This window comes from Lissotriton helveticus, chromosome 6 (genome assembly GCF_964261635.1).
Source record: "Lissotriton helveticus chromosome 6, aLisHel1.1, whole genome shotgun sequence".
Lineage (NCBI taxonomy): Eukaryota > Metazoa > Chordata > Amphibia > Caudata > Salamandridae > Lissotriton > Lissotriton helveticus.
In genome coordinates, this window is record NC_136067.1 from 146,410,813 (window position 1) to 146,417,516 (window position 6,704).

The window sequence follows — 6,704 nt, forward strand, 5'->3', positions numbered from 1 at the left end:
TCTGCGCGGGGAGGCGGAGGCTGAAGCGGCCCTCGGGTGCCCGGCGCCCTGGTGATCGGGAGTGAGCGCACGGAGGCCCGTCGTAGGAGGCCTTCACATCTCCGCTCAGCTGCTACCCCCGTCCTGCCTCAGGTGAAGTGGTGAAGAAACTGAGCGGGCGGTCAGGGGAAGAGCGGCCTAGTCAACCTGCTTTCTCCAAAGGAATAACGAGGGCGCCATTCGGGCGCACAGGTATCTGAGGGGAGGTTCAGAGGAGGGAGGAGCAGCAAGAGACAAGTCTACAAGTAAGGGGGCGAACTAAGAAGATTGGGGGTGCCACAAGCTTGCCCTAAGCAAGTTCCACCCTCCAGTTTATCGTGACTGAAGGAAATTGAAGAGTAGGCCTAGACTCTAAGTTCCCCCTTTGAAATAAGCCTCCTAGAAGACATCAGAGGAGTTTATAAAAGAAACTTGTCATATTCTTCCTTTAATATATACTCATTCTGACTCAAAAGCTGGTTAAGCTAAATGTACTTATTAATATGTTCCTATAGATTTATGGATGATGAATATTGCCGGTTATTTGCTTAAGTGAATGTATTCAGAAACCTAATGCTGACTATCAAAAGGAAGTGTGTTGTAAAATTCAATTAGTGTGACTAACTCTCCAAGTGAATTGCTGAAAGACCTATTCTAGTTACAGTGAAACTTACATTCTTTTTACTGCCTCAATATAATCAGATAAATTCTCACTAATTTATGACTAACAAAGATGGTGTGGTGTCATTTTTGGTGGGTTTGCACTGGAGTGTTGTAGAATGTGTAATGCAAGCATGACACAGTCGCCTTCTAGATTTAGCCTTTCCACCCAGGACCATGCTACCCTAAATGGATCGGAAGCCCCGGGTCCAACCCCCCCCATTAAGGTACATTGCATCCCTAGCCTCGATTTCTTCATTCTATTCTTTCTCTCCCTTTGTCACGCACCCCCGTCGCCCTCTCGGGGCTGACTCTACCTCTTGAGCATCACATCCCATGCACAAGGCCACCACATTCCACTCCCTTCCAAGATGGCCTACCGTTTTCCTGTATTCTCTCTGATGCTTGCCCGCACACCTGATGCACATCATACCCGGGCGCCTTTCCCTATTAGAGCCTCCACACGCCTCGTACTTCATTGATATCCTAACGCACCGGCAGTCCACACGAGCGACCTGATCCCCCATTGCGGATTTTGCTCAAGGAGTTCCCCAATGCTGCCCATCATCCAATTGGTATTGCCTATGCAGGTAAGCGCCTCCGAATCTTCACCAATACTTTCGGTTGCCACATACCCCGAATGACTATTAACGCATTGATCCCCTTGTTCCAGGCCTGATATTCAAAATCCTTCACTGGCCGCGAGCCATTTGGTGCCCGGACGGGACCATACCTTTTCTTCCCTATCCCCGGCGGCCGTTGGAGCGGGCCCTCATCCCTTTTTTTACCGGCCGGTAAGACCATTCATTCCAGGTTCCCTTTCCGGGTACTTGCTCTCCATCATGCTTCAATTCTAATTCTCCCTCCTTTTCCCAGGCAGGTCGCCTCCCCGGTACATCGTCACCGTTGGATTCCCCGAGAGCTTACTTGACCGACCCTTCCAGTAAGTCTGCGTCATCAATGCCCTTTACAGTACCTCACTCGCCTTTCTATCGCACTGTGGGTACATACCTCATCGCTTATTACTGCCCCCCTTGCATGCTTTGTTCTCTGATTTTCCTGTCCTGACCCTGACTGTAAGCACTCATTCACTACAGTCGTATTTGGGTTTTTGTCATTTCAGCACTGCCTGCAATTCTCACTGTTTTTTTCTCACAAATTGTGTATCCAATTTGCCGTAATTCAACAGATTCATCTTGACCTTGCACTCCCTTATTCAATAATTATATTGATTTGATAAATTAGGCCCTACCCCATTATCTTCTAGGGTGTTTTATTCCTTTGGCCGCTAGGTCACCTTGTGCGCTAGATATCACAATCATTTTGACCCTGCTGCTATACCTAACTCCAGTCGTCTATACTATCATAATCTATCCTGACTCTTTTTAACTACTCATGACCATGCCTTTTGTCACAGCTTCCATCAACTAATTTCCTCCTTCTCCCTTTTTTTCCACACCCTTTCCCCATCACCCGTCTCCCCTTTTATCCCCTATACTTATCCAGGAAACTTTCTAGGCACTTGTTTATAACTTAGTCCTGATGAGATCCCTTTACCCAAATTGGGATTGAAACGTCGTCAATACATACATCTTCAACTCTATACTGCAATCTGTACCTAATTGTGGAGTATATGATGTAACCCTGATTGTGACTTTTTGTTTATTTACATTCTCACAATTTGAAAAGTCACCTTTTAAGTCGCTTGCCTGTGGTAAGGAAATCGGCTGATTTCCCACTACCCCTTCACGGTTGGCTCACTCACCTTTTGTATATTATCCTTGCGTTGAACTTTACGGTTTATTAAACTCCTTATTTTTCATTGATACATTTGTAAACCTAATTTTGATTGCTTAACCCCTTCCCTGCTCATGACGGAACCACGCCGTCATGAGCCACGGGCGGCTTGTGCTCATGACGGCGTGGTTCTGTCATGCCGCGGCCGCTCCGCCCACGTGGCACTGATTCCCCGCTTGTGCGGGCGAATTAGTGAGTGGGCGGAGTCGTGCCGTAACCACGCCGTCATAAGCACAGCGCACCCGTGGCTCCTGACGGCGTGGTTCCGTCACGAGCATGGCGCCGCCGCGCTACCACCCCTCTCCTTCAGCGCCGCGGCGGAATTACCACCGCAGCCAAGGGGTTAATTGTGGTATTGTACTTATTTAAATTGTTTGGGACCATTGTTTTCCTTTGCGTGGATGTGTAAAAGCAGTGGCCCTGAGCGTGGCTGTTAGTTGTAGAACATTCAGAGCAACAATTGTTAACAAAGGCCTTATGGAGCCTAAGGGGATTTCAACCCCCTTGTGCTCTGTGAGTCCTTTGTTTTACCAATTAGAACATTGTGCCCTGATAAGGCGGAATGTTCGAATAGCTTTATAGCCCGCTGAACCTGGGCTTTACGGGTCATTAAAGGCATGCTCCCTTGATAAAGGCCCTTGCTGAACAATGGAGCGGTCCTTTAATGGCTGGTATAAAAGGTATATTAAGAATTATTCTTATGAAAGTAACGAGTGCACAAGGCATTACATCTGGCACCACACATGACAGTATTGTCTTGCCTCTTATAACTGAAATGCCCTTCAAAGATAATTACTGCTGAGGTCTGAGCAACCACAGTTTATCGAGAATGATTCACTGAGGGGATGAACACAAACTGTGAAATACACCTGCTTCTACGCCTGTATTGCACTCACACGCTGCACTTCCTCATGTGCCTGGTTTGAATGTGGGATGTGGAATGACATATGGTAATTCCTTCTATTTTATTTGTCTAATGAATTGTGTTTATTGATTTCATTAATACAGAAACGCTAGCACCTCAAAAGCAACCTTCACCGTTGTGCATTACACCTCACCATATAATTAATGCCATACAATAGTATCCATGCCTCTCATGCAGCTACATATTAGTTAGTATCAGACCTGTCTTTCTTTGCATGCCCATACATCAGTCACTTATCCCTTCCACTCACTGCCCTGAGCCGCTATTTGTACAAAGTCATTGTCCACGAATTGCAACTCCTTGAAGGACAGAGGTGCACATGTCCACTCTCTGCATGCACCAGCTCCATCCCAAACTCAGTCTCTAGCCTTGTTTCCTCGGGCTGCCCCTCCCCCTCCACCTCCCCAGCCGGCACTGGAGTTGCTGATGACTGAAGTGCTTGCAAGTTGAAGTGTGGACTGGACAGGAGCCTGGAGAGATGTTACCTTCCTGTCCTTGAGTTGATGTTCTGCAAAGGCTGCAGCCAGTGGTGCTGGAACAATGTCCAGAGTAGTGGGAGCTGCTATCAGTGTTATGTCACTGACGTCATAGGGGTTGTATAAAATCCAAGCACTGCACAACCAATAAGGGTAGCAAATGAGCTATACGGGCATCAGGAGGGCAGTGGTTCATGTGGGAGCTCATTGTCTCAAACACATTTCTAAAACATGGTGTGACACAGGGCACAGTCATTAACAGATAGTATATTTTCCATTTCTGTGGCCTATTGAAATGGTTTTTAAATTTACATCTGCCGTTCAATTTTACTGCCAAACATATATGGCACACAAACAATAATGCATGGAAACAGTATTTCGGTGCATATTTATCATTTACACATCACACAAGTAAAGTGTCTTAGTTTTTTTGTAACCCTCTTAAATCATTTGCGTCCATTACAATTCTGAACTACAGAAAAAGTCAAAGTGCCTCATTTTTATGGTCTGGCTTTATTTTTTGCTGCAATTCTTTACTGACTTTTCAAATAGAGAAAAATAAGAGCAATAGAAAATAAAACTATGTATATGCATTACCGAACGAAAAAAAGTGTGGCCGCACAGCTGTATCCAGACAATTATGTGAGAATCACTAGAGGGGCTTTGGCGCCGCCCACATATTGGGAGCCAGGAGTATATGTTTTGATTAGGTTGAAGTTGTGTACTTCCACAACAACACAGCACAGCTGTAATCCATTTGTTTATTTATCCAGCTGTCTGAGATTGAACTTTTAGGGGCACAGACATGACATGGTAATGATGCAAAAGTGTCATAGGTAACTAGATAGTTGAAGGTGTTTGTCTTTCTCTGGCAGCAGCACAGATCGGAGGAGGCCAACAATAGGCTGCATGGATTTTTAGGTCTGGCTTGACAGTGCAACTGTCATCTTGCCTTTTAAGCTGCACTAATATTATACTACTGCAGACCGCCAGTGATCCTGAAACATAGCGACCACTGCGTCCCATGATGTCCCCCACCTAAATGTCCGACACGGCCTTTGGATACGTAGATGCTGCAACTCTAATCTATTAACAATCAGCCCTAGTAACAGGCCACTAAACAACGCCTTAAACAAATTCCAGGCTTGCGCGCCATTAAGGGGGCAAACTAAGTGTTGGCTGTATTGTTGGCTCTAGTGATTCTAACTTTAGAGAATCATTTTGGAGTTCCATTTAAAATAAAGACTTTAATATTACACTGCTTACGACCTCACCAGCTATTTTTCCAGAGTAGTAGGAGTATTTAGAAAATATTCACCTGTCCAAGTTCATATGTACACTAATATTATGCTGCAGTTCTTTGCTTCCACACAAATACATATTAATTCCCATGCTATTTGTAATGTTTCACATTACCATACAACATTTATTTAAAGCCAGACCTATTGCCATTCAATCAATCAATCAATCAATCAATCAATCAATCAATCATGGCATTTATATAGCGCACTACTCACCCGGAGGGTCTCAAGGCGCTGGGGGGGGGGGGGGTCCGCTACTGCTCGAACAGCCAGGTCTTGAGCTGCTTCCTGAAGGCGAGGTGGTCCTGGGTCAGGCGGAGGTGTGTCGGAAGGGAGTTCCAAGTCTTGGCAGCCAGGTAGGAGAAGGACCTTCCTCCTGTGGTGGCTCTTCGGATGCGGGGGATGGTGGTGAGGGCGTGGCTGGTCGATCGAAGCTGGCGTTTGGGAGCGTAGAAGTTGAGGCGGCTGTTGAGGTATCCTGGTCCTTGGTTGTGTAGGGCTTTGTGTGCGTGGGTGAGGAGCCGGAAGGTGATTCTCTTGTTGACCGGGAGCCAGTGCAGGTCTCTCAGGTGTCCGGAGATGTGGCTGCGGCGGGGGATGTCCAGGATGAGTCGTGCTGAGGTGTTCTGGATCCGCTGGAGTCTTTTCTGGAGTTTGGCGGTGGTTCCAGCGTAGAGGGAGTTGCCGTAGTCCAGACGGCTGGTGACGAGGGCCTGGGTGACCGTCTTCCTGGTCTCGGTGGGGATCCATCGGAAGATCTTTCGTAGCATGCGCAGGATGTTGAAGCATGACGAGGAGACGGCGTTGACTTGTCTGGTCATGGAGAGGGAGGAGTGCAGGATGAAGCCCAGGTTGCGTGCGTGGTCTGTTGGTTTGGGTGCGCTGCCCAGGGCGGGGGGCCACCAGGAGTCGTCCCAGGCGGAGGGTGAGGATCCCAGGATGAGGGCTTCCGTCTTGTCTGAGTTCAGTTTCAGGCGGCTTTCCGACATCCATTTGGCTATGTCTGTCATCCCTTCGTGCAGGTTGGCTCTGGCGGTGGCGGGGTCGTTAGTGAGGGAGAGGATCAGCTGGGTGTCGTCGGCGTAGGAGATGATGTTCAGGTTGTGTTGGCGTGCGATGGCTGCGAGGGGGCTCATGTAGACGTTGAAGAGTGTTGGGCTGAGCGAGGAGCCTTGAGGGACGCCGCAGATGACTTCGGTGGCTTCCGATCTGAACGGGGGGAGGCGGACTCTCTGTGTCCTTCCGGCGAGGAAGGAGGTGATCCACTCCAGTGCCTTCTCCTGGATTCCGACGTTACTGAGGCGCTGTACTAGGGTACGGTGGCAGACAGTGTCGAAGGCCGCCGAGAGGTCCAGGAGGATGAGGGCCGCTGTTTCTCCGTTGTCGAGCAGGACTCGGATGTCGTCGGTGGCTGCGATCAGGGCGGTCTCGGTGCTGTGGTTGGACCGGAAGCCAGACTGCGAGAGGTCGAGGGATCCGTTCATCTCGAGGAAGGCGGCCAGTTGCTTGTTGACGGTCTTCTCGATG

General features: G+C 48.3%; 1 long non-coding RNA gene across 1 annotated transcript; it reads left to right on the forward strand.

Annotated features, from left to right (window-relative positions):
- The first annotated feature begins 1,168 nt into the window (after positions 1 to 1,168).
- Positions 1,169 to 1,628, forward strand: LOC144761255 (uncharacterized). Its single transcript, XR_013595650.1, has 3 exons — positions 1,169 to 1,268; positions 1,352 to 1,472; positions 1,555 to 1,628. It is a non-coding gene; the product is annotated as an uncharacterized LOC144761255 (long non-coding RNA).
- The last annotated feature ends 5,076 nt before the right edge of the window (positions 1,629 to 6,704 follow it).